This window comes from Monodon monoceros, unplaced genomic scaffold (assembly GCF_005190385.1).
Source record: "Monodon monoceros isolate NGI ecotype Baffin Bay Population unplaced genomic scaffold, NGI_Narwhal_1 Super_Scaffold_4, whole genome shotgun sequence".
Classification (NCBI taxonomy): Eukaryota; Metazoa; Chordata; class Mammalia; order Artiodactyla; family Monodontidae; genus Monodon; species Monodon monoceros.
This window is the reverse complement of record NW_021703781.1, coordinates 44105274-44130758: the sequence shown is the minus strand read 5'-3', so window position 1 is coordinate 44130758 and position 25485 is coordinate 44105274. Positions and strand designations below refer to the sequence as shown.

Sequence of the window (25485 nt, the reverse complement as noted above, 5' to 3'; positions counted from 1 at the left end):
CTTAAGTTTGAAGTATGCATACATCTTTCCAACTGCGTCAGGTTCCCAAGGGTTTTGTATTTTAATGTAATTTATCGGTAAGTCGGTGGAAACATAACTAACTAATAGTGGTTATTTGGTGGGAATTTGGGTTGTATGATTTCTAAGTCTTGTCTCTCAGTTTATGTGAATTTAAACAAGAAGCCAGATAAAGATGTAAAGTAAAAAATACCTAGAGACGCTTCAACAGATAAAGTTTGTTTTTTTTAATATAGTATTTGAATTTAGTCTAAGCCATACTTCAAAAGATAGCCATTTGGCATTAACTCTTTAATTAATTGAGAGAACAGAGAAAAACAACCTTGTCTCACAGTGTACTTCTACTTTTTTTCTATAACTAGATGAAGTATAATTTAACCTACGTGACAAGTTGTTACTGATTTTTGAATTTTGAAAAAAGGTGCAATTTTGGACTAATGCTACTACTGCCTAGTTTCTGATATCCTGCCTACTCTGGAGAAGAATATTTATGTTTATATATTTATGTATAAGAAAATGCTATCTTGGTTACAGTGACACCTTTGAGATTTGAGGAGTATATGTATAAATTGTATAGAACAACATCTGAATAAATGAGGAAAGGCTATGCATATGTAAAAAGCAAAATAAAAGATCTTTTTGTGGCTTACCTCTTAGTGTTGCTAAGTATTAGTATTACTACTAGTATTAGTAGTATTCTAGTATAACAAACCTTTCCTTCTCCTTATCATCATCTGTCATTCTTTTAGTGTTTATTAGGTGCTAGGCACATGCTAAGTACTTCATACAATTTTGCGATTCAGTTCTCCCACGACTTTAAGAAATGAGTATTCACAACTTCATTTCACAAATGAGGAAACTGAGGTTTAGAGAAGGTACTTTCCGTTCCTCAGCAGTGGCAATTTCAGATTTTAATACAAGGTGGTTTTGTGTCCAAAGTCTTTTTAATCTTAGCTGCTTTCTTACAGTTACCTCCTCAGTGGATGACTATTCAACACACTCAGGAGAATCAGATTTGCTAACATTCTTAGCCAACTGCATAGGTGGGACAAAAATTTAATTCAATTAACCAGTTTTAAAGTTAAATAAAGGATTGCTATTAGGATGGCTACTAAAAAAAAAAAAAAAACCCCACCCAGAAATTAATGAGTGTTGACAAGGATGTGGAGAAATTGGAACCCTCGTACATTGCTAGGAATGTAAAATGGTGCAGCTGCTTTGGAAAACAGTATTGTAGTTCCTTTAAAAAATATAAAATAGAACTACCATATAATCTAGAAATCTCAGCTCTGGATGTATACCCCAAAGTATTGAAAGCAGAGTCTTGAAGAGATATTTGCACACCCATGTTCATAGTAGCATTATTCACAGTAGCTGGGAGGTGGAAGCAACCCAGATGTCTATTGATGGGTGAATGGATAGACAAAATGTGGGATATACTCACAGTGGAATATTATTCAGCCTTAAAAAGGAAGGAAATCCTGACACCTGCAACAACATGAATGGACTTTACGCTAAGTGAAATAAGCTAGTCGAAAGAGGACAAACACTGTGTGATTCCATTTACATGAGATGCCTAGAGTAGTCAAAATTATAGAGACCAACTAGAAAGGTGGTTTCTAGGCACTGGAGGGAGGAAGGAGTGGAGAGTTATTGTGTGATGGGTACAGAGTTTCAGTCTGGGTTGATGAAAAAGTGTGGGGATGGATGGTGGGGATGGTTGCACAACAATGTGAACGTTCTTAATGCCATTGAACTATGCTTAGACGTGGTTACAATGGTAAATTTTATGCGTATTGTATCACAATTTAAAATAATAGCTTAAAAAACAGGGGGGAGGGATTGAAGTGACTGCCTGTGAACTCTTCCCTGTGAAGGATAAAAGGGATTTTGATCTCAGTCACATATTTCTCAGGTTAAGTTATTCCAGCCCACTCAAACAGCATTCACTGGAAAAGCGAGGGTGGTGGAAAGTCATGGAGACCTTGAGTTTTATTTCCCTAACCCCCAACTTGCTTGGAGTCTTCATTCTCTTCATCTTGTCCAATGCAAAATGAGTGGACTTTTCTTAGAAATTGAATTCCCTGGAGGGTGATATCAGCAGACTTTCACTCTGAGCGCTTTAGCAACAGCTTTCTCAGCCTGAGAGGAAAAGCCAAGGGCTCGCATTCAAATAGGTAAGCGAGATGCTTCCGAAATTGAAACCTGTAACCGTGTAACCGAGAGTCACGCTTTTCAGTTAAGCCTAGTGTTAGATGGTAGATGGATGAGTCATCTGGTCTGAGCGCATCAACTGAAGGATGTGGAATTTGACTAATATCTAGTTACCTTTGGGTTTATCTTACAGAATCTCACTGGTTCCATTCAGCTCCATATGGAAAAGTTTAACGTGATATAACAATGAAGCTGGGTTGTCCTGTCTTCCAGCTTTAACACTATTTTGGTTGTATGGATTGTAATGCTTGAAAAGAGGGGTTCTGACTTTTATTGTTGGTTGACAGCTATTTGAGTTGTCACCGCGCAAGTAGTGTAGTGGTGAATGGAGCTCACCGTCTAGTGCAGAATGGTCCTTATTTGGCATCTTCCTATTTATAAGTGGGAAAAGTTCAACCAAGTATTGGGAGCATCTGGCAGAGGCCTTTACCCTGTCTGTGGGGAGGGAAGTGTGGGTGGAGCCAGAGTGCCCCTAGTTAAAGGGCTACCTCGAGAGTTTTGCACCGGGCTTCATTCCAGCAACACTGGGGGGGCTGTTCTCACTTTTTAGTGGGGAGAAGAGCGTGGAGGTAACCAGGATTATTAGACCCCTCCCTGATTTTAAGGCCTCTTTTACTACTGGATAGAAGCTAGAGTGGAATTAGGGAGACCAAAAAGGAGGCTTCTGCAGGATTGTACCCAAAGATGATAATGATGGTAATGATAGTAGCCACATGGAGGGCCACCTGTGTGCCAAAAGCTCTACTTGTCTTATCCTCACTCTATGAGCTGTAGGTCGGTGACATTACCGGTACCATTTCGCAGTTGAGGAAATCCAGGAACAGAGAGGCCGATCAGTTTTTGTTAAGATCACACAGCTTGTATTGAATGCACCCAGGATGGTGGGCAGGCCTGGGAGCTGGTAGGGAGGAGCTGTTTGCATTCTTCAACAGCCATGTGATCATCAGGAATGTAGTGTAGGAAGGTGCAGAGGCGGTGGATTGCCTTTAAACTGGGGTTCAGGAGCCACGGGGCATCCCTGGCTACATCTGTTTCTTCTCGGGATACATATGATAGCTGTTGTCCAGTATCAGCTCAGGGCTGGCCTGAGCTTTGTGGAGGAATGGGCCGGCTGGGGGCGTTTGCTGGAGCTGTGCGCTCCCAGACGCCCGGTTGCTTCTCTGGATGTGGCAGTGGTGGGGTGGTGGGCGTAGTGTGTGTGTGGGGAGGTGGCAGAGTGTACAGTGTGGTTCTGAGTCTGAGTGAGCTGTACGTGGATCTTTATTGACGTGAGCAGGTTCTGTCGGTCCCCTAGGCGTTTGGTTGGGGGATGAAGAGCAGCCCACAAGCGGCAGAGTGCTTTTTGTGATGTTTACTTTATGGAACATACTGTGCTTGGCACTACAACCTGTTTGACAAGAGAGGCAGCAGGAAATTCAGAGCCACTAGAGAATTATTTATACCAGAATACAAACACAGCCTTTTCAAGTGTTTTGTAGGCCTGTTTCCTGCAGGGGTCTGTGGAAAACGTGTGCCTCATCTACTAAAATTAAGGAAAGGTGGTTAGTAGTTTTGTAGAGAAGCAAGGAACTGTGATTCTCCACTTTGTTTTTAAAAATCTGCCTGCCTTGGTCATGCTTATTGTTTAATGTGTTGGATTCAGGATTAAAGGAAAATTGACAGGTAGGGAGCATCTGCTCTTTTACTTTAAAAAAAGAGTTAAATATGTAGTTTCTTTTTTTAATTAAAAAATGAAATACAGGGAATTCCCTGGTAGTCCAGTGGTTAGGACTCGGTGCTTTCACTCACGATGCTGGGGTTCGATCCCTGGTCTGGGAACTCAGATCTCACAAGCCGAGTGGCACAGCCAAAAAAAACAAAAACAAAAATGAAATACATGCCCATGGTTTTAAAAAATTCCCTAAACAACATAAAAGGTTGTAGGAAATCCTCCTTTCATTCTAGTCCTCCCATGCCTTCCCCAGAGATAGTTTCAGTTTTCTTGTGTATTCTTCATATATGGGCTATGCAAATATAAACATATTCTGTATACAATATGCACACTGTTCCATGCTGTGCTCTTTTCATTGTGTAATACTTCTTAGAGATGATTTCATACCAGCACATATAAATAAATCTATCCTGTTCGTTTTAATAGCTATAAAATTCCGATGAATGGAATGACTAGAATTTATTTAACCAGCCCCCATTTAGACCTTAATGCTTTCATAAACAATATTGAGAGGCATATCCTTCTATATCCTTCATTATTTCACACGTGTGAATATATCTATAAAATAGACTTCTCTGTCAAAGCATATTTAGATTTGAAATCTTAGGAGGCTTACTCTTGGGCTTAGTAAAGCTAGAATTTGAACATCTATTGTGTGAAAGACCAGTCATTTTTGAGAATTTCGTTTGATTAACGTGGTTTTTATCCTGCCAGCAGTTGTGAAAAGATGCTGTTTAAATACATCACATCTATGTAAACATTTACTTCTAAAAGTAAGGTATCTCAACCAAATGTTATTTCAGGCAGGTACAATTTAATCGTTAATTAAGCCCCTCCCTTGACAAATGGAATACAGTCTCGATTCTGAGCCCCCAGCCCCCCATTAAAATTTAAGAACTTCAAGCTAAGCATGGTGAGTGTGGAGGCCATTCACTTCCCTGATGAGAAACCTTGTGATGCTGGAATATGGGGAATGTATGAGTGTCTGTTAATGGACAGTCTTAAGCTTCCGAGGGACCTGCAGTTTACTGTATCCGAAGGACTGTGCCACTGCTCTATAGCTCATCTGCACTTGTGTCACCAGTTCATGAGGCATTTTTCTGCCAGCTTCACACATGTTAACCTATCGGGTGGGCTGGGAGTTTAAACTTCTGATTAATGTCAGTGCATTTCTGCAGATGATGTTTGTTATTTTTCACCATCTTTCCAAAGTTAAATCTTATTAGCAGGGTGAGAGGGGTTTCAAGAAACTGATACTGGGTTTTTGTTTTTGTTTAGAGTTTATGTTTATGTTTAGATTTTTCAGTATTTAACCAGGCGTGTGGAACCTGGACGCCTTTGGGTCTGCTGTGCCTCATTAGTCAATGTTATTAGTATGTCTTTAGAAAAAAACCACACACACACTAGAATATAGATTTGTTTTGCAAGTCAATTTGCTAAAATGTCAGTTAATATCACTAAGCAGGCCCTACGTCTTTTTTTTTTTTTTTTTGCGGTACGCGGGCCTCTCACCGCTGTGGCCTCTCCCGCTGCGGAGCACAGGCTCCGGACGCGCAGGCTCAGCGGCCATGGCTCACGGGCCCAGCCGCTCCGAGGCATGTGGGATCCTCCCAGACCGGGGCATGAACCCGCGTCCCCTGCATCGGCAGGCGGACTCTCAACCACTGCGCCACCAGTGAAGCTCCCTATTTCTTTTTACTGATTGTTCTTGTCAGTGGTGATCTGAGATGGATGCAGTTAATAAGCTTTTGAAAGTGTGTATCTAGGTTCTGTAATGTGGTCTTGTGTGGCCATGGGGTCGGAATACCCACTGAGCACCTGTTAATAATTAGCCCTGCACTAATAATAACAACAGCTAAATGCACTGAGCCACAACTCATCAAAACCCTGCACTTTTTTTGCCTGAGTTTTATGGGTAAGGAAAGTGAGGAGGTTAAGCTGAAGCACAAGGGCCCACAGTTAGTAGAGCCAGGATTTGTATGTGGGCAGTTTGCTCCAGGCCCACACCATGATGTTTTATGTATTACTCTCCAAAAAACCCCTTTGAGGCTGATAATAATATTCCCATTTTACCTTCAGGGAACTTGAGGCTCAGAATTAAATGACTTAACCACAGGTCATTAAAGGTCACAGCTACTGAGAAACCATGTGGTCTGAAATCCAGATTCTTCCCTATTGCTCACAGTTGTTATTTAAGAAAAGACCTCATGTGTGGGCCTGTCCCACATATTTCAGGACTTTTAGCTTCCCTACAACCCACTCACTAAATTCCACTAGGGACCTCAATGACTGTGCCAGCCAAAAATGTCCCCACATATTTCTAATGTTAGGTGTCATATTTACATTTCTTAATTTCAAACTTGTCTCTCATCATTATACTGCATTGCCTCCCATGGCAATTTTTTAATCAACAGTAATCAAACTCAACTCTTGCTCATAATTTGGAATAGTTAGAATAATTGGAATAATTGTAAATGCAAATCATTTCAATACAAAATCACAGATGAGAGAGAGCGTCTCACCCAGATCCCTGTCTTATAGTTTACACACACACACACACACACACACACACACACACACGTTCTACCCACCCTGAAGCACAGAGGTGGCAGAAAAGACTTTCTCAAAGTCAAAAAAAATTGGCAGCTCACTGGACTCAACCCCTATTTGTGCGGAGCCTGTTGGCATTTCTTTGAATTCTCAGTTTGCTTCAGGCAAATGTATTCGATTGAGCTGTGTTTGTTTTCTAATGAGTGATTTTGACCTTTCAAAGGGCAACATTTGGAGGGTTGATGTAATTGAGTTGAAAAGGCCTACCATGGAACTGCAGGACAAGTTTGTGGCTATTTTGGAAAAGGTATCTTGCTCCTGGTCTCTCTCTTAAGTAGTTTTATAATGCTGAGAAAACTGGACACTTCTGGTGAGACTTGTCACTGTTACCTTAGCAGGTGTTTGTGCAGGCTCCCCCCAAATTTAAGTAGAGTAGGAGGCAGGTTGAATAATCTCATATGTACTAACCCTGATGGTTCTCATGGAGGAAAGAATTTTTTTTTAAACATTTTTATTGGAGTATAATTGCTTTACAACGGTGTGTGAGTTTCTGCTTTATAACAAAGTGAATCAGCTATACATACACATATATTCCCATATCTCGGAGGAAAGAATTTTTGGTGAATGAAAAATGTTATTGTTTGAGAACATTCACTTGTTCAGAAAATTTGTTCAGTGCCTGTTGTGTGGCAGATACAGTTTTAATTTCTGTGGATGAATTGGGCATAGATTTTCCCTGTTATTTGTGGTGCTGATTGTTTCCAGACTCTTTCTGTATCTTCAATAAAAGACAAAAGATTACTTGACTACATCCACTTAGGACACTATACAACTGTATTGTCCATTGTACAGGATCGGGGTTAGAGGTTAGTTCTGGTAGCATCTTTGCCTGATGGTATCAGTCTCATTCATTTACGAGTATGCCTCTGGAATATAAAATGTGTTTTTGGGAACGGATTTAATGAAGAAGTTGATTCATTATGCAGGAGGGTCATCAGATGATTATATCTTTTAAAAAAGCATCTCTAATGTCCCGGAGTTCTTGGGCCTCAAATGTTGGTTAATCAGTTAAGTCACAGCACTTGAGGAAACTATGACCAATGCAGAAATGTCTTCTGATGAATGCTGGGAGAGAATTTGCATATGCTGGAGTAAACTTCCTCTAAAGAAATGCTCTTACACAAATTTGGAGGTGTTGAGGGATATGCATTTCTTACTGACTGTGGAAAAGTTCATTGAAACTGTTGACATACACCTTTCATTAGTGATTCAGAAATAGTAGAAGTTGTTTTGAAATCACCCAAGTTATAGTAACAGGAAAATAATTCTTATCCTCATCTGCCTGTTCTCCCTCACTATTATTATTATTATTATTAGAGTAGGAACATGGCTTGGGAAAAATCTGTTTGAATCAGTAACTCACTTGGCAGACACTTGAACTGATTGAGAGCTATTTTATGTCTCTTTTACTTTCATGGAAGAGAGACCACTGATTAAAAAGCTTGATATTGGAGAGCTCTTAAAAAACAAACAAACAAACCAATAAAACAGAACAGACTTAGGGCATCTCCTGATATCCTGATTTATGTACATATAGTGTATTACAATACACTATAGTGTATTACAGTAATTGATGTTCTTAATGATGACCTTTGACTCATGACAATCATGTGAAATTGGGTTCTGAGTACTCTTCTTGTTTTTTTTTTTTTTAAATCAGTAAATAGCCTCGGAAGTATATTTGAGGAGGCAGGAAAATGTTTAAGATGTAATGTGAGTGAAAACAAGTTACAAAGTAGTATGTATATATATATCCTCAAGTTGGTAAAACCCAATGGCATTTTCCAAAATTTTACAGTGAATCTGGGTAACTCTTATAAAAAAATATTATTAGAAGTTGGGGTGGGGGGAATCATAATTCTCCACAAAACAGTGAGTCAACCATCTCAAAATAGAGGAGGGGGCAGAGGGCAAAATGCAGAAGAATATTTAATAGTTTAATAGCCTGGAAACATGTCCACATGTTGTGACATGAAAAATGATTATAAAACAGTGTGCATGGTCCTAAATTTGTAAAATGAATGAATTTATAAAACAGGAAGTACACAAAAGTGTGTATAAAAAGTATACAAAATACACGAAATTATGCCAAAAATACAAAAAATTTATACAGGAAGGAAAAAAGTATTTATTTAAACTGTATATACACCAGTGGAGCAAACAGAAATCCTTGTCCTGCTGGTGTTCTAAAGAAGGACTGGAAAGAAATATTTCAAAATGGTAAGCGATTCTGACTGATGGCTAAGTTTACTGGTAATTTTTCTTGTCTGTGAGTATCTTTATTTTCTAATATCATTCAGGGAACACCTGTTACTTTTGTAAACGGGGAAAGTAAGAAAAAAATGTAATATATTTCAGGAAGATCTTCACTTACTAAAAGAGAAAACAAAAAATGAGCCTAGAAAGTCACTTTTCTCTCATCTGGGCAGTTAAGTCTCCACTTTATTGTTTGATAAATGAGCCATTTAAAGATTTTTGTTTTAACCAGGTCTCCTAAGGCAGGCGATGCTTTGTAGCCCATGGTTGTTACTACTTTAATGATGCAAACTTAAAACATCAGGGCAGCGAGTGAGTGGATCAATGATTCTCTGGCAGTTCTTCACGTCCTCAGATGACACTTAGGAGGTGAGGCCCCCTTTGTCTTTGCATGTGGCTGGCCTGGATGGACACTTAACTCTTGGCTGAGGAATAAACCCAGTGGAGGAAATTCAAGAACCTAGCCAAGTGCATCATTTTCCCTAGGATGTTAATTTCCGAGATCTAGTCCTTGGAGTTCTGAGAAGCGAGAGGAGTATGTTACTGCAGACCTTTCTTGGAGATTCTCAGTGCTCATTAGCATATTTAAGGTTCTGAGAAATTCTGGAGCAAAGGTAATTGCTGCCAAAGAAGGGTTTTTGTTTTTATTTATTTATTTATTTATTTATTGGCCCCCGCGGTATGTGGGATCTTAGTTCCCCAGCCAAGGATCAAACCCGTGCCCCCCTGCAGACCTAACCGCTAGGACTGCCAGGGAGGTCCGCATAGAAGGGGTTTTAAAAAGTGGAATCTGACTGACTTCAGTGGAGTGGGGAGCCGGGTGGATGAGGCTCTGAAAGGAAAGAGTAGTCCTTGAAGAGGAGGAGAAAACGACGTTACGCATTAAGGGGGTCCCTGCACAGATCTGGGAGTGGCATGAAACTTGGAGTTCTCCAAACCTAAGGATGTGGTTTCAACAGTAGTAGTTTTACATGTGCATGAAACTTTAAATGGTTTCCTGAATAGTTGTCCAAGTCTTGAAAAGTATATTTCAATCCCATTTTATAAATTACAATGACTTATTTTAAGTCTTAGAGACTTGTGACTTGCAAGTGATTTCAGCTGCATAAATCATTAGTGGAAATATATTTTCATGCATCAAATTTACTTATATCAAGAAACTCCTATTGATTTTCATTTGATGGGTTTTTTTAAATAGCATTTAGAAAAATGAATGATACAATGATACTGTAACGTAGAATCATTTGGCCCTGTTTTCTGCTAATGTCTGTACTTTTTCCTTTAAAGCAGTCATATCAAGTGATGAGTAGAGAATCTTAATTTAAGCCCCCTATTTTGAGGAGTTTAAAGGTTCCAAGAATTTTTTTAAAAAATTGCCTGCATATATGAGCCTTGCTTTGCTAATTTACATGTGTAGCTATTTAGCTCAGAACATTTAAGGACAAAAGCAACAGGATAAGAGCAACAGATTGCAACTAAGATTATTATTTTTTTCTGAATAAATGGGGTTGCTTAACTTGGTAGGTTATGTGTCCCACTTGCCTTTGTTGCATGGATCTAACTGTATTTTTTTTTTAATTGGGGTATAGTTGCTTCATAATGTTGTGTTAATTTCTGCTGTACAGCAAAGTGAATCAGCTATATATACACACATATCCCCTCCATTTTGGATTTCCTTTCCGTTTAGGTCACCACACAGCACCAAGCAGAGTTCCCCATGCTATACAGCAGGTTCTCATTAGTTATCTATTTTATACATAGTAGTGTATATATGTCAATCCCAATCTCCCACTTCATCCCCCCCCACCTTTTCCCCCCCTTGGTGTCCATACATTTGTTTTCTACATCTGTTTCTCTGTTTCTGCTTTGAAGATAAGTTCATCTGTACCATGTTTCTAGATTCTACATATATGCGTTAATATACGATATTTGTTTTTCTCTTTCTGACTTACTTCACTCTGTATGACACAGCAACATGTAAAAGAATGAAATTAGAACACTCCCTAACACCATACACAAAAATAAACTCAAAATGGATTAAAGACCTAAATATAAGACCGGACACTATAAAACTCTTAGAGGAAAACATAGGAAGAATACTCTTTGACATAAACCACAGAGTAATGAAAATAAAAACAAAAATAAACAAATGGGACCTAATTAAATTTAAAAGCTTTTGCACAGCAAAAGGAAACCATAAACAATACGAAAAGACAGCCCTCAGAATGCGAGAAAATGTTTGCAGACTAAGCAACTGACAAGAGATTAATCTCCAAAATATACAAATAGCTCATGCAGCTCAGTATCAAGATCTGACTGTATTTTTAGTTGTGTTTTTCTCACACACACACACACACACACACGTCCGCGCACACCACTGTTTTCTATGTGGATTTACTTGGATTTTGTTTACATTGTATCCGTTAAGAAGTGGATGCATGATATACATCTATGGCATTGGGATTCAAGACTTGCCACCCACTGATGTACATAAAAGGCTGAGAATGTAACTTGCTTTACTGGTGAAATTGCTGTGATGTCATTGCCATTTGTTTGTCACTGAATTGCAAGGATCCGGCTCCCAAATAGCACAGACCAGTTATTCATAGCCTGATAGGTTATACTGTGACCAGTTGCTGTGAGTGATAGAAGCTCTTTTCTAGGTGTTTATAACAGAGCGATTTTTAAAATGCATCATCATTGCTAAAGAGTAATTTTCAAAAAGTTAAAAAGTATTGCATGTAGGTATAAAATGAACGTATATCATAGTTTTTGTTCAACTTAGGGAATTAAAGGAGAATTTGAAGAACTGAAAAAAAAGGAATGCTATAATGAATTTATTAATAGATAACAAAATTGGTTTAAAAAGAGCAATAAAACATAACGTTTGGATTATCTTTCCTTCCAGGCAGATCAAATTTTATTTGCATTGCTAGGGATAAGAATTATTTGGAACTACTGTCTGTTTTGTGGAGGTGTAAAATAATAGTCAGTCAAAGGTGCGTAGCCCTATTGACTCAGAAAATCCCCAGAAGGCCCTCTGGGTGATGTCTAGCACTCACTGAAGGGACAGACACCTAGGACTCTCTTTTGTCCATTTCAAAATCTTGGACGATTTTTCCTGACATCATTAAAAAAATATTTTTATAGCAATTTCATTCTTTGAGTACTTATAGTTTCAGACTCTGAGATTAATGCTCTTCTAATTTGTTCAAAACTGAGTGACAAGAATATTTAAAATGGGTATTTGGATTTCCAATGCCTTGTTCTGTTACCATTCCCCCTCCAAGCCGCACTCCACCCAGGTGGAGTATTGAAAATATTACGGTTAAGGTGGTAGCACCATCTGATCTAAGTATTTCCTCTAATGACCAATCAAGTAACACTCTCTGCTTCTTACTTTCTTTAAGGGAGAGGTAGGGCATTGTAGTATCATTTTCTATTTTAAATGAAAAATAGAGCAATTGAAAACAATATATAAAATTCTGATATTCTGTGTACAAATGGGATAGCCTGGGAAGTGACACATTTTAAGAGTCTTTACAGGAAAATTTGTAGTTCCAATTATGAATTTAATAGATGAAAATTCATCATGTGACAGCCCAGGTAATACAGAATGTTTTGCACCACTGCTCAGAAACTGTGCCCAAAAGTAGAATCCTCCTTGGTCTGAAAGGGATGTGTTGATATTGCCAGAGGTTGCCTGTACTGAGATTATATACCATAGGAGAGGATTTATAGACCTTCTCATAAATTGACCTTATTTTATGGGTGAGAAACCTGAAGTCTAGAAGAAAGAGGGAGTTGAAAAAAATTTGACCTCAGATTTCTTACTAAGTGATATGAGCTGTTCACTTCCTTAAATTAGTCTAAAAATAGGTGCTTTAATTCTAACTAAACATGTCAATAGTAGGTCTTCACATAAAAATTTAATTTAGGTTACATTCATAGGCTCTGTCTTTCGGTAATTTTTTGGTTGCAAAAACCAGGTTAGTTTCACTCAAGGAAAGGTAGAGGGGTGAAGGTGGAGATCAGGATGTAGCTCTCCTGAGAATCCCAGATTAGGAAGTGGTTCAGGTTCAGCTCTCACTTTCTATGGCAGACTTGGCTCATGACACTTACCCTGACCCTGAGTGTGCCTCTTGACCTTTTACCCCAATATCTAACTGGCAATTTCCTTTAGAGTTTCTTAATTCCAGTTTTTGAGGCAGAGAATCTTGATTGGCTGGCCCCAACTTTTTAGCCAATAAACGCAAGTTGAAGGCTCCTGGCCAGCCTATGAATGGCTGTATTTTGGTCAGATGTTTCTCCAGGTTCAATCAGCTATGGCTGTGTGTGGGGACTTGTAACATGTGATACAGAAGATGGCAGTTGAAAAGCAACTGAGCCTGGGTGTGGTAGAATCCCCCAGAAATAGGAGTGGGTGAACTGACACTGTGATATGTCTTCTGTAAATTCAATTTTAGTAAATCAGTTGATTCTCAGTTAAAAAACCATTTCTCATAATCTCGCTTGGAACTGGATTTAATGTTTTAATCTGTTTCTATATTGGAGTTATTGGAGTACATTTGGGATTTCTTTTTAGTTCATCTTATATTCGTATTAGCCAGCTAAATTTTGCCTTTTTTAGGAACACAAAAGACAGTTTTTGTGACTTGCAAAGTTTATTATGGTAGCTTGGTTTGACAATTCATGCTGAATTTTCTTTTGAAGCTCCAATGTTACTGCAAAGTATTTAAAAAGGAAATTAGAAAATTCTCGTTGTGAGTTCCTTTAATTTCCATGAAATACTTATTCTCAATATCAGAGAAGAATCCAGAATCAAAAGGCAAGGCGTTTGGATTCATTTTTAAAGTAGTTCTTACATTGCTGACCTGTATATACTGTATGTTTGGGATATGGCATAACTTATATTTATGAGACTTTCTGAGTAGTTAGGGAGAAAGTGTGACTGTTTCAGAGGGAGACTGCTTGGACATGATAGATTAGATGTGGTTTGGATAATTTTTTAAAAGGCGTTATAGTTTTTGATCCTATTTTACTTGAAACTTTTTTTGATAGTGGCGTAAGACTGTGTAAAGATGGTTTTACTGGAAGGTAAATTATAATAAAATATTATGTGGACATAATTACCAATCCAGAATTTATTGGTGTGCATATAATATTTTGAGAAAAAAGTTCTTAAGTCAGAAAAGAGCATGTGGACAATTCCTTCATTATTGCAAATATGCTTATTTCCATTGTTCTTACTAAGCCCCGTGACGGACATGGACTAACAGTGTGGGGAGCAGGGCAGGCAAAGGACATTATAGGGAACTGCAGGGGCAAACATTTAGCAATGACTAAGTCTTTCGAGGGTGTGTAGTAATCCACTTTTGATAATAATGACTAAGCGAGAAAAGTAAGGGTGGCTGAACTGAGGGCTTGATTTGTTATAGTTGCTAACAGAGAAACATGGTAGGGTTTTGTTGGGTGCCACCAATGTTTGTCCTAGGTACTGAGAGCATTATATTGGGTTGGCCAAAAAGTTTGCTCGAGTTTTTCTGTAACATCTTACAGAACACTGGTCAAGTGTGGCTCGTGCCCTCAAGGAGCTGTACAGTAAGAATGTACTGTAGCGAAGGGAAGAATAAGACTTCCCTGGAGTGTGGTTGAACGTGTTCTCCCTGGTGAAGAACACTGGTCCCAGCTGCTAGCAGAAGGAAGCCTTGCAGTATCTCCAGCAGGAGACTGCGACTTGCAGTCACCATAAACTAGACAGGATGCCTGGGGCTTTGCAACTGTAGTTGTCGTCTTCTTTTTTAATTATCATCTATGACTTTATTTTTTTAATATAAATTTATTTATTTATTTATTTTTGGCTGCATTGGGTCTTTGTTGCTGCACCTCGGCTTTCTCTAGTTGTGGCGAGCAGGGGCTACTCTTCGTTACGGTGCGCGGGCTTCTCATTGCAGTGGCTTCTCTTGTTGTGGAGCACGGGCTCTAGACGCTCGGGCTCAGTAGTTGTGGCACACGTGCTCAGTAGTTGTGGCTCACGGGCTCTAGAGTGCAGTGTCAGTAGTTGTGGCGCACGGGCCTAGTTGCTCTGTGGCTTGTGGGATCCTTCTGGACCAGGGCTCGAACCCGTGCCCCTGCATTGGCAGGCGGATTCTTAACCACTGCGCCACCAGGGAGGTCCTGCAACTGTAGTCTTAAGACTGTAAAGGTTCTTCTCCAAGCCAAGCCAAGAAAGAAAAGTTTCTATTAAACTGTGTTTACTAACAGTTAAATATTAGAGGAAGAAAGCACTAACATTGTACTTTGGATTTTGAACTCTTTTAAAGTAAGATTTAATTTACATAGCACTCTGTTTATGAGTGAGAATGAGGACACTTTCAGTGGTTTTTCCTCTTCTAATAAAGTATAATTTTAATAGAAAATTTAATAAAAATAGGAAAATATAATTAAATTGGTCACGTGCTGTTACCGGTCTCACTGTAGTATTCAAGTATAATTACACACCGTTTTCCCCCGAGAAGAAGCAACTGAACTACAATAATTCAGTTTGGGACAGGGATGCCAAAAAATGAAGCATACCTGCTGCCCTTTCTGTGTCTTATGTCTGTGAGCCACCTAGCAAGATGAACCACTGCCCTCCCTGACCTAAGAGGGAGTCATAAGCCTTGAAAGGACTGGCCTTCCTGCCAATACAGGCTTGTAGAGTAGGAGTTTGCAATGCCTTAGAGAATGTTGTGAACTTGAGTCTTTTCTTTCCTCAGCTTTGCTCCTGAGGCTCATTCCTTTTTACTTTTTTTTTTTTTTTTTGCGGTACGCGGGCCTCTCATCGCTGTGGCCCCTCCCGTTGCGGAGCCCAGGCTCCGGACACGCAGGCCCAGTGGCCATGGCCCACGGGCCCAGCCGCTCCGCGGCACGTGGGATCCTCCCGGACCGGGGCACGAACCCGCGTCCCCCGCATCGGCAGGCGGACCCTCAACCACCGTGCCACCAGGGATGCCCCTCTCATTCCTTTTTACTTCGAATCTTCTACTTCAGTGTAGTTTTTCTTGGGAGGAAGTCAGCAGTAGTAAAAACACAGGAGTTTGGGTATTGCTATACCAGCATCATTGTGAATAAGGGAAGGGTACCTTACTCTGTCCTCACTCCTCCCAGTATTCTTCTGAATGTCACTGGGTTAATGTCTACAAAGATTCTTGCCTTACTATATACTCAGTCTTAGTTGAAAGTTTAAAGCCACAGCCATCTGAGTGTAATTTGGATAATTTTTTTCCTGCTTTACTGTGCAAGGTGAGCATAGTTAACTCTCTTACTCACGAGTCACAGAAAGAATTCACATGGTATGTTCACAGCATGTGTCCACTGTAAAATCAAGCCTGCAGCTTTTACTATGCTTTCCCTGTGCCAGAGCTGGTACAGACAATCACCAGAGAGCTCTCAGCTGCTTTAGCAGTTATCTAAATCCATAAAAAGAGTCCATCCAGACCTATTTTTATTTCCTGTCCTCAAGCCACTGGCTAACAAGAAACTTCCCCCCATCTCGCAGAAGGAAGGCATGTTGATATCCTTTGCTCAGGACATATCAAAAACAATTGGAAACCGGAAAATAGTGAAAGAATCACTAAATGATTTGGAATTGGAAAGCAGATTTGGTTGCTGTCATCTTTAAGCCAGAACTGTCCTGTGTTTTTGGTGTTCAACACTACTTGATTTGGGACCTGTTCCTACTTCCTCGCATTGAAATCTTGGACAAGTTTTTGACCTTGGACAATTTTCTGACCTTGGACAAGTTATATGACCTGTTTGGGCCCAGTGTCTGCATTTGATAAATTGGTGATCCTAACCTTTCCCTGCTTGCAGGGTTCTTACAGGATTAAATGTGAAGACATTTCATGATGTCTGACAATCATAGTTATTGACATTGACATATTATTTTGTATTTATCAGTGAGGGTGCAAGAAGGCCTTATCACATAGTCTTATAACAACTTTTTTTAGATATTTTATTTCCTCTCCCTCTCAAGTAGCAGATTAGAAAGTTCCCTGTTTGAAGAGTGTTCTTATTTTGGCCCCCGCTTTTTTGAACGTACTTATGATAGAATTAGATATTCATGCAGGTGTGGTGTATCGTTTGAAGGTGACATTATCATAGGTTCCTCAATAATTTTTGGTGGTAATTTGCCTTCTGTATCTGTGACTTTCTCTGAGGGACATCGTGTTCTTTAGTTTTCCACACTTGCAGTGAGAAGGCATTCAAAGTGTATAAAACAAGTTAACATGTCAGAAATTTACACCTTGTGTAATTTAAGGATTTCTTTTGAAATTTCTCCTTTGAGGTACAGAAAGATGAGTACGCCTAGTTTACACGTAACAGAACCATTCAACTTTTTGGTAATTCAGCAGAAAGGCTTGATGGAATTTGAATTACTTGGTTCTTTTCTTATAATGATTCATGGGCAAAGACAATACAATATATTCTGTATCCAATTACAGTGGCTTCTTTTCTGTGAACATTTTCCTTTTTGTTTTTGGTGTCTAGTCCTGCATACAGGCTGTAAAGAGGAACAGCTTTGCGTCACCTACTAACTGTTTAACTTTGTGCACTATACTTTGCTTTGAGACTTAAGATCCTTATCTGTCTACAGGCAGATAAGATATGCTGTCTTCAGAGCAAATGGAAGATCAAATGAGATGATGCGTCAGTAACTTGGTCTAGCTTGTTAGACTAAACATACTTGTTTGGTAATTATCTTTATTTTATAGGTGTTTTTATACCTATAGAAAGGAGGTCCAAACTCCCTTGTCCCCCTCCCCCCTTCCCTCTGCTCCTGCTTCTCACATGTCACTTCCAACCGTACATACCTCCTGGACAATAGGAAGAAAGGCCCTTTCCCTGCTATTTATATCATAAAACACCTTCTGTTTCCTGCGGTTTCTGGAGACCCTGCAGGTTGACTTCAAACAACCATGCAACCAGTCAAAACATCTTCCTCAGACACATCAACATCTTTCTGAAATAATATCTTCTTGCAGTCTGTGACTACTTGCTTCTCTCTTGCATTTTATTTTGGTCCAGATGCAGAGATTCTTAGACTCTCAGACAGATCCTTGATCCAATAGGCAAAACTAGTGTGTGGTATTCAAAGTCATGGCAGTGGTGATCTTTGGGGAGAGTGGTGGTTACACATATGTGTTCACTTTAGGAAAATTAAGCCACTCAAGATTTCTGTATGTATAAAATATATTAATACAAATGTTTATTAATTTTTTAAAAGGATACTTTTTCGCCTCTTTCTGCAGGTACCGTAATTCACATGTATATTCACATATATATTTTCGAAGGGCTATATTTCATTTTTAGTTGAGAAAGTCTTTTGTGAAATTCAATGAGGAAGCATTTCTAAGCTTTTAAGATGAGGTGGATTAAAGTCTATTTATAAGCTCTTTGATCATAAACATTTATATGGTGTGTAGTTTATCACAGGATACTGAATATAAACATGTTGCTACCTTTTTTACTCCTTTTTTACATAATTCTTATGTTTTGAAAACATGCCTTCATGCTTCATCTTTCTCTGTATTGTCAGCGGTTATTTAGCTGAATGGTGAGAAGATAATTTATAAAATATATGATTCTAGAACTCGTGATACCGTTAGTTACACTTGGAATGCAATTTTTTATTGGCTTGACTTTACATACTTGCTTCTGCATAGCTTTGCTTTGTAAAGCTTACTCTGAGTACCATGACAGCCAGAAATTAGCTGAGAAGTGGGAAAGAACAATTTTTGCTATGGCTACTGAACAAGAAGTAAATAATAGTTTTTTTTTTTCTTATAAGCAGCTCATGACCAGAAGAATGCAGTTTAATTTACTTATTATTTTCTTCTAGATTGGAAGGAAGACTGATAAAGAGAAATAACGGGATTCAGGTAAATGGAATTAATTTCTTTATGTACCTTTTATGTTAAGTTTACATTTTTCGTGTTTTCCCATGAGAAGAACAAAACAATTTTTGTGGTCAACTTGAACATATAAGGAATGTTTTGGGGATATAGATGTAATAGTCAAGTACATACTTATACCATTTAATTAATCTAGTTACACATGTATATTTAATAATCACATTTATATAAAACATAATATTACAATTAATACTTTTTTCCTACTTCAGAATAATTCTTCCAACTCTTTACATACATATTTGATGTCAGTGTCTTCATTATTAGAGTCACATTTTTGAAGCATCCAGTACCATTTGCCAAGCATGTTATCATTTTAGTTGTTTGTGATACAGCACTTCTGGAATTCATGTATGGTGCTATAATTGGAAATTTTATTCCAAGCCACAAGAAAGTATTTGCATAATGTTAGAATAGTTGCTATTTTCACTCTTTCTGTGTAGGTGAACATAGGAGATCTCCACTGTGTAACAGTTTGCAGATTTGCCTTGTTAAATATTCTTTCCTTCCTTTCTTCCTTCCTCCCTCCCTTCCTTCCATCCATTTATTCATTTACTTTATTTATTTTGAGATAATTCCATGTACATTGTTTAAAATTAAACTAGTACTGTAACAGCCGTTCCCTGTTGTTCTTATACTCCCATTACTCCTTTACCCAAAGATGGTACTTTTCAACTCTTTTAGTTATATTTTCTCATGTCCACCTACCTATTTCTAAATAGCCCACTGTGTGCATTTCTTGATTTCTTTTAAAATTTTAGACATACACATTGATTTCCTGCTGAGGATTTACCTCTCATACACAACTCTTTACCCTCAGTGCACATCTACTCTTCCTGACTCTTGCAGTCATGTTACAGTCTGTGGTTAAATACATATTTAATGTTTGCTTTATTATGACTATACTTTATGACTGAGCTTTGCAAGGCATATTAAAATGTCTCAGGCCATTCTTCTTTCCAGTTGGTTGTATGTGAACTATTTTGTTTCTCTGGAAAATGTTTGACTCTTTTCTTTATCCCCAGAATTCTGAACTTTCATATTGGAACATATGTCTTACGGCTTGTTGATGTTCATGGTCCTTTCAATTCAGAAACTCATGTCCTCTAATTTGGAAATTTTTCTTATACTATTTCTTTGATAATTTTCCTTTTCCTCCACCCTTTTCTCTGTTTTCTGTCAGTTTGTTAGTTGGATATTTGGACCTACTGGTTTGATTCTGTAATTTTTTAATGTCTATTTCTTAGCTATTTTCTAACTTTCTGTATTGTTCTTTTTTTCTGAGAGGTTTTCTTAGTATTTTTTGAACTTCTGATTTCTGCCAGCATATTTTTAATTTCAAATTTAATTTTTTATTGGCCTCTGAATATTTCTTTAAAAAAATGGGAACCTGTTCTTATTTCATGGATACAATATTTTCTCTTTTCCCTTGAGAATATGAATGGGATTATTTTGCAGTTTCTGTCTGCTTTTTGAACTTTTTCCTCTGTTTCCCCTTTTTATCAACTTGTTTTGGCCCCTGGTTTTATTTTATTTTGTTTTTAAAGATTTTTGGGGGGCTTCCCTGGTGGTGCAGTGGTTAAGAATCCGCCTGCCAATGCAGGGGACGTGGGTTCGATCCCTGGTCTGGGAAGATCCCACATGCCACGGAGCACCTAAGTCCGTGAGCCACAACTACTGAGCCAGCAAGCCACAGCTACTGAAGCCCGTGAGCCTAGAGCCCATGCTCCACAACAAGAGAAGCCACCACAATGAGAAGCCCGTGCACCGCAACGAAGAGTAGCCCCTGCTCGCGGCAACTAGAGAAGGCCAGAGCACAGCAACAAAGACCCCACACAGCCAAAAATAAATAAATTGATTTAAAAAAATTTTTTTTGATGAGGACCATTTTTAAAGTCTTTATTGAATTTGTTACAATATTGCTTCTGTTTTATGTTTTGGTTTTTTGGCTGCAAGGCAGGTGGGATCTTAGCTCCCGGACCAGGGATCGAACCCACACCCCCTACGTTGTAAGGTGAAATCTTAACCACTCGACAGCCATGGAAGTCCCTTGGCCCCTGATTTTAATGTTAGAGGCTTTACTCAAATTAATGGTGAGAATTTAGTTGTCTGTTCATATTTGGGAGTGAGACTATAAAAAGTGGACTGAAAATTTGTTTACTTAGTGGACTTCACTATAGGCTTTTTGGACAGGAACCTGGACGTGTGAGTTACTGTCTCCAAGACATCAGAATCTGCAAATCTTTTTTCTTGGATCTTTCAGTTTCTCCAAAACGGAATCCTCTGTTCACTGTTTTGTGGGGTAAAAGCTGGCCTGTGAGGATTTGCGGGAGCCATGTTGGGGGAGGGGGCCAGACGTCTCACCATCCAAGCCTGTAATGCTGACTTCTTGATGCCTCTATTTCAACCTTATCTGATGTTTCTGAGTCTGAAGTCTTGCTATATGGTTTTCTCCAGAGAGTAAACTGCTTCCTCTTATGGAAGTAAGGATGCTTAGGCTGGCTCTACTAGTTGGGGAGAAGATCTGGAGTTCTAACTCCTTTTTGGTTGTTGTTTCAATCAACACAAATGTGTTACCTTGCAGTTCTGTAGGTCGGAAGTCTGACATGGGTCTTACTGGGCTAAAGTCAGGATTGTCTGCAGGGCTGCCTTCCTTCCTAGAGGAGAATCCATTCCCTTGCTTTCCCCAGCTGCATTCCTTGGCTCTCGGCCCCCCTCCTCCCTTTTAAAGGAGCAACAGCAGGTCAAATACATCTCATGTTGCATTTCTTTGACCTTCTGTCTGCTTACCTCTTTCACTTTTAAGGACCCTTATGATTACATTGAATCTGTCTAGATAATCCAGGATAATCTCCTTAATTTTTTTACTGTGGTTAAAAACACAATATAAAATTTACCCTCTTAACCTTTTAAGTGTATAATATAGTAGTGTTAGCTATATTCACATTGTTAAGCTGCAGGTCTCTGAAACTTTTTCTTCTTGCAAAACTGAAACTACACCCACTGGACAACTCTCCTTTTTCCCCTGCCTCAGCCTCTGGTAAACACTGTTCTATTTTCTAAGAGTTTGACTACTTCAGATGCCTCATATAAGTAGAATCTTATAGTATTTACTTTTGTGATTGGCTTATTTTACTTAGTGTAATGTCCTCAATCAAGGTTCATCCATGTTGTAGCATATGACAGGATTTCCTTTTTTTTTTTTTAAAGAGTAAATAATATTCCATTATATGTATATACCACATCTTCTTTATCCATTCATCTGTTGATGGACATTTAGGTTGCTTTCACCTCTTGGCTATTGTGAATAATGCTGCAGTGAAGATGGTTGTGCAAATACCTCTTCGAGATCCTGCTTTCAGTTCTGGGCGAGGGGTAATACACCCAGAAGTGGGATTGTCGGATCATGGGGTAGTTCTATTTTTAACTTTTTGTAGAACCTTCATGCTGTTTTCCATGGAGTGGTTGCATCATTTTACATTACCACCAACAGTGCACAAGGGTTCCCTTTTCTGCACGCCAACACTTGTTGTTTTGGTTTTTGAGAGTGGTCAGCCTCACAGCTGTGAGATGGTATCTCATTTGGTTTTGATTTTCATTTCCCTGATGATTAATGATGTTGAGGATACTTTCATATGCTTGTTAACCATCTGTACATCTTTGGAGAAGTGTCTGTTCAGGTTTTTTAACAGGGTTATTTGGTTTTTGGTGTTGAGTTGTAGAAATTCTTTATATGTTCTGGATATTAATCCCTTATAATGTGTATAGTTTGCAAATATTTTCTTCTATTTCATAGGTTGCCTTTTCACTCTGATTGTTTCCTTTGCTGTACAGAAGTTCTAAAGTTTGATACAGTCTCATTTGTCTATTTTTAAAGCTTTTGTTCCCTATGCTTTTGGTATCATAGCCAAGAAATCGTTGCCAAATCCAGTGTCATGAAGCTTTCCCCCTATGTTTTCTTCTAGCAGGTTTATATTTTCAGGTCTTACATTTAGGTTTTTAATCCATTTTGAGTTAAGTTTTATATGTGGTATAAGGCAAGGGTCTAACTGCGTTTTGTACAGACTTTAGTCAGCCTCCCGCTTCTCAGCTCCTTGCTGTCTTCTCCCGGTGACCAGAAGCTGCATGTCCTGAGCCTTTCTGGAGCATTCGGCTGGATTTTCGTTTGCTTCTCAAGCTTCGTTTGCCTCTCTTTCGTTTGCTTGCCTGTTCTGCTCTGCTCTGCTCTGCTCAGCAGTCATCTCTGCCTTCAGCTTCCAAAATGCCATTGATGTCTGTTGTCTTCACTAATATACTTTTCTGTTCTTTTTGTCCTTATGGATTTATATCTTTTGTCCTCTTTGCTATAATTTTAATGGGGTTGAGAAGGAAGTAGAGATAAACAGACCTATTCCATTGGGCATCTATAATCCCCAAATCCATATTGCTTTTTAAAATGATACTTAAAAGACTTTTAAAAAATGATACCTCACATTTGCTATTGTTAGATCCTACCTCTGAAAATAATTGTTCAATCTATTTCTTTGCTTCTCTTTGTTAACCAGTTTCTGTCAAGGGACCTATAAGCATCCAAAGCTAGCATTAATTGAAGTTATTTTCCCAAACATTATTATTAAAAAAACCCAGATTTTTGTTTGTAATATGAGACAGTGAGGTCTTGAATATAAGGTGACACCCTATTTCCTGAGTTATACCTTTTTTTTTTTTTTTTGCGGTACGCGGGCCTCTCGCTGTTGTGGCCTCTCCCGTTGCGGAGCACAGGCTCCGGACACGCAGGCTCAGCGGCCATGGCTCACGGGCCCAGCCGCTCCGCGGCATGTGGCATCTTCCCGGACCGGGGCATGAACCCGTGTCCCCTGCATCGGCAGGCGGACTCTCAAACACTGTGCCACCAGGGAAGCCCCCTGAGTTATACTTCTTTTAGGTGGGCGGAACTCTTGATTTATCTTTAGCTATATGCACTGTATGTTGGTATCATCAGAAGATGATGTTCTTTTATATAAATATATTTTACTCCGAAGCTTTTTAAAAAAAATTAATTAATTTATATTTGGCTGCGTTGGGTCTTCGTTGCTGCGTCCTGGTTTTCTCTAGCTGTGGTGAGCAGGGGCTACTCTTCGTTGCGGTGCGCGGGCTTCTCATTGCAGTGGCTTCTCTTGTTGTGGAGCACAGGCTCTAGGCGCGGGCTTCAGTAGTTGTGGCAGGCAGGCTCAGTAGTTGTGGCTTGCGGGCTCAGTAGTTGTGGCACATGGGCTTAGTTGCTCTGAGGCATGTGGGATCTTCCCAGACCAGGGCTCGAACCTGTGTCCCCTGCATTGGCAGGTGGATTCTTAACCACTGCGCCACCAGGGAAGCCCACTCTGAAGCTTTAATTGAACACTTTTAAGCTAATGTAATGGCAAGAGAGTCCTTTTTGTTTGTTCTTAGTTAGTTTGTGACAGTGGCTTTCTATTGACTGTATTTGATTATTTACAAGGATAGTGCTATTTCTTACAGATAGGATAAAGGTTGGTTAAAATGGGAGATTGCTTGGTATGACTAGGTCCTTACGGACTATCAAGAGTAGTTTTTTGTTCCAAGAATTGTTTCCTCACAAAGTTTAGCCTGTTAGCTGTCTTAAGATAGGAGCCCAGTTTGGTCCATGCAAATCCCTAGGATTTTTATCCTGGGGTCCAGGGATGGGCTTCAGAGAGTTGAAGATCCTCCTGAAATTTGAGTGGTAGTAGAATAGGCTTAGCTATCATCAGATATTCAATGATGAGGGGCTTGTGTGATCCTGAAAATAGTTGAGAACCCACTTCTAATACATTATTATAAAGAAAAAAATAGAATGTTGCTGATTAAAAGAAACACGATCAAAATGAAATGCCACCTTGCTAGATGCCATTAGATTCCACATTCTTTCACATGTAAGTACAAATGACCGTAAATAGGGACTAAATGAACAACTTTCTTTGTTCCTTGTCAGATGCAAAACATTATCTTCCTGGTTATGCACACACCCATTTACACACATATAACTATGAAAGGTATCATTCATGAGGGTAATGTTTTAGCCTAGAGAAATGACCACCTTTTTATCAGTCAACTTGTAAAGAGGGTAATTTAGGAGTTACCCTTTGTTTTCGTAGTGAAACTGCTATACTTTATTTGTGAACATCAGTTATTTGTCGACAGTTAAAGATAGTAGATAAATATATAAAAGGAGAGATACCTCTCTGTGATAGAGGGTTACAGACTTTTGTTTTCAGTTAAGAAAAGATGGGATAAGTTTATGTTATGTATATTTTATGACAATTTTTATTAAAGATTGAGGAAAGAAAGAAAGAAAAAAAAGAAAAAATGATGGGGGTGACAAAAGATGGGGTGGGAGGTGGGGAAGGTCAGTTGTGAATTTTTGTTTCCAGTCTAATACTTGAAAACTTAAATGCTTTTCTTTACAGTGAGGTGTCCTGGATTGATAAGGTCTCTTTCAATTTAGGAATTTCATGATTCCATTTTCAAAGTGGTTAAGCTTAAATTGCTCTTCTATTCTAGGTACACCGTTGAGTTCTTTGGGATGCACAAAAGTGTGTGGCTGAGAAGCTTATGAAATAGAAGACAAGACCCTGCCTCAGGAAGCGTACATGAGAATAATTTTAAAGGAACCCAGCGATAAATGCAAAACAGTAGCTGTTGGAGGTATGTCATGACTTAGAGCTTGGATTGAACCTAGTGTGGCAC

The 25485-nt window shown here is 38.9% G+C and overlaps 1 protein-coding gene across 10 annotated transcripts in view; it reads left to right on the top strand.

The window, feature by feature from the left end:
• Positions 1–25485, top strand: part of SGMS1 (sphingomyelin synthase 1) — a 290473-nt gene that overhangs the window by 124329 nt on the left and 140659 nt on the right. For all 10 annotated transcript variants that reach the window (XM_029245156.1, XM_029245161.1, XM_029245154.1 and 7 more), the window contains 2 exons: positions 18693–18732; positions 25300–25443. The gene's annotated coding sequence lies outside the window, so the exon portion shown is untranslated. The remainder of the gene's footprint in view (positions 1–18692; positions 18733–25299; positions 25444–25485) is intronic.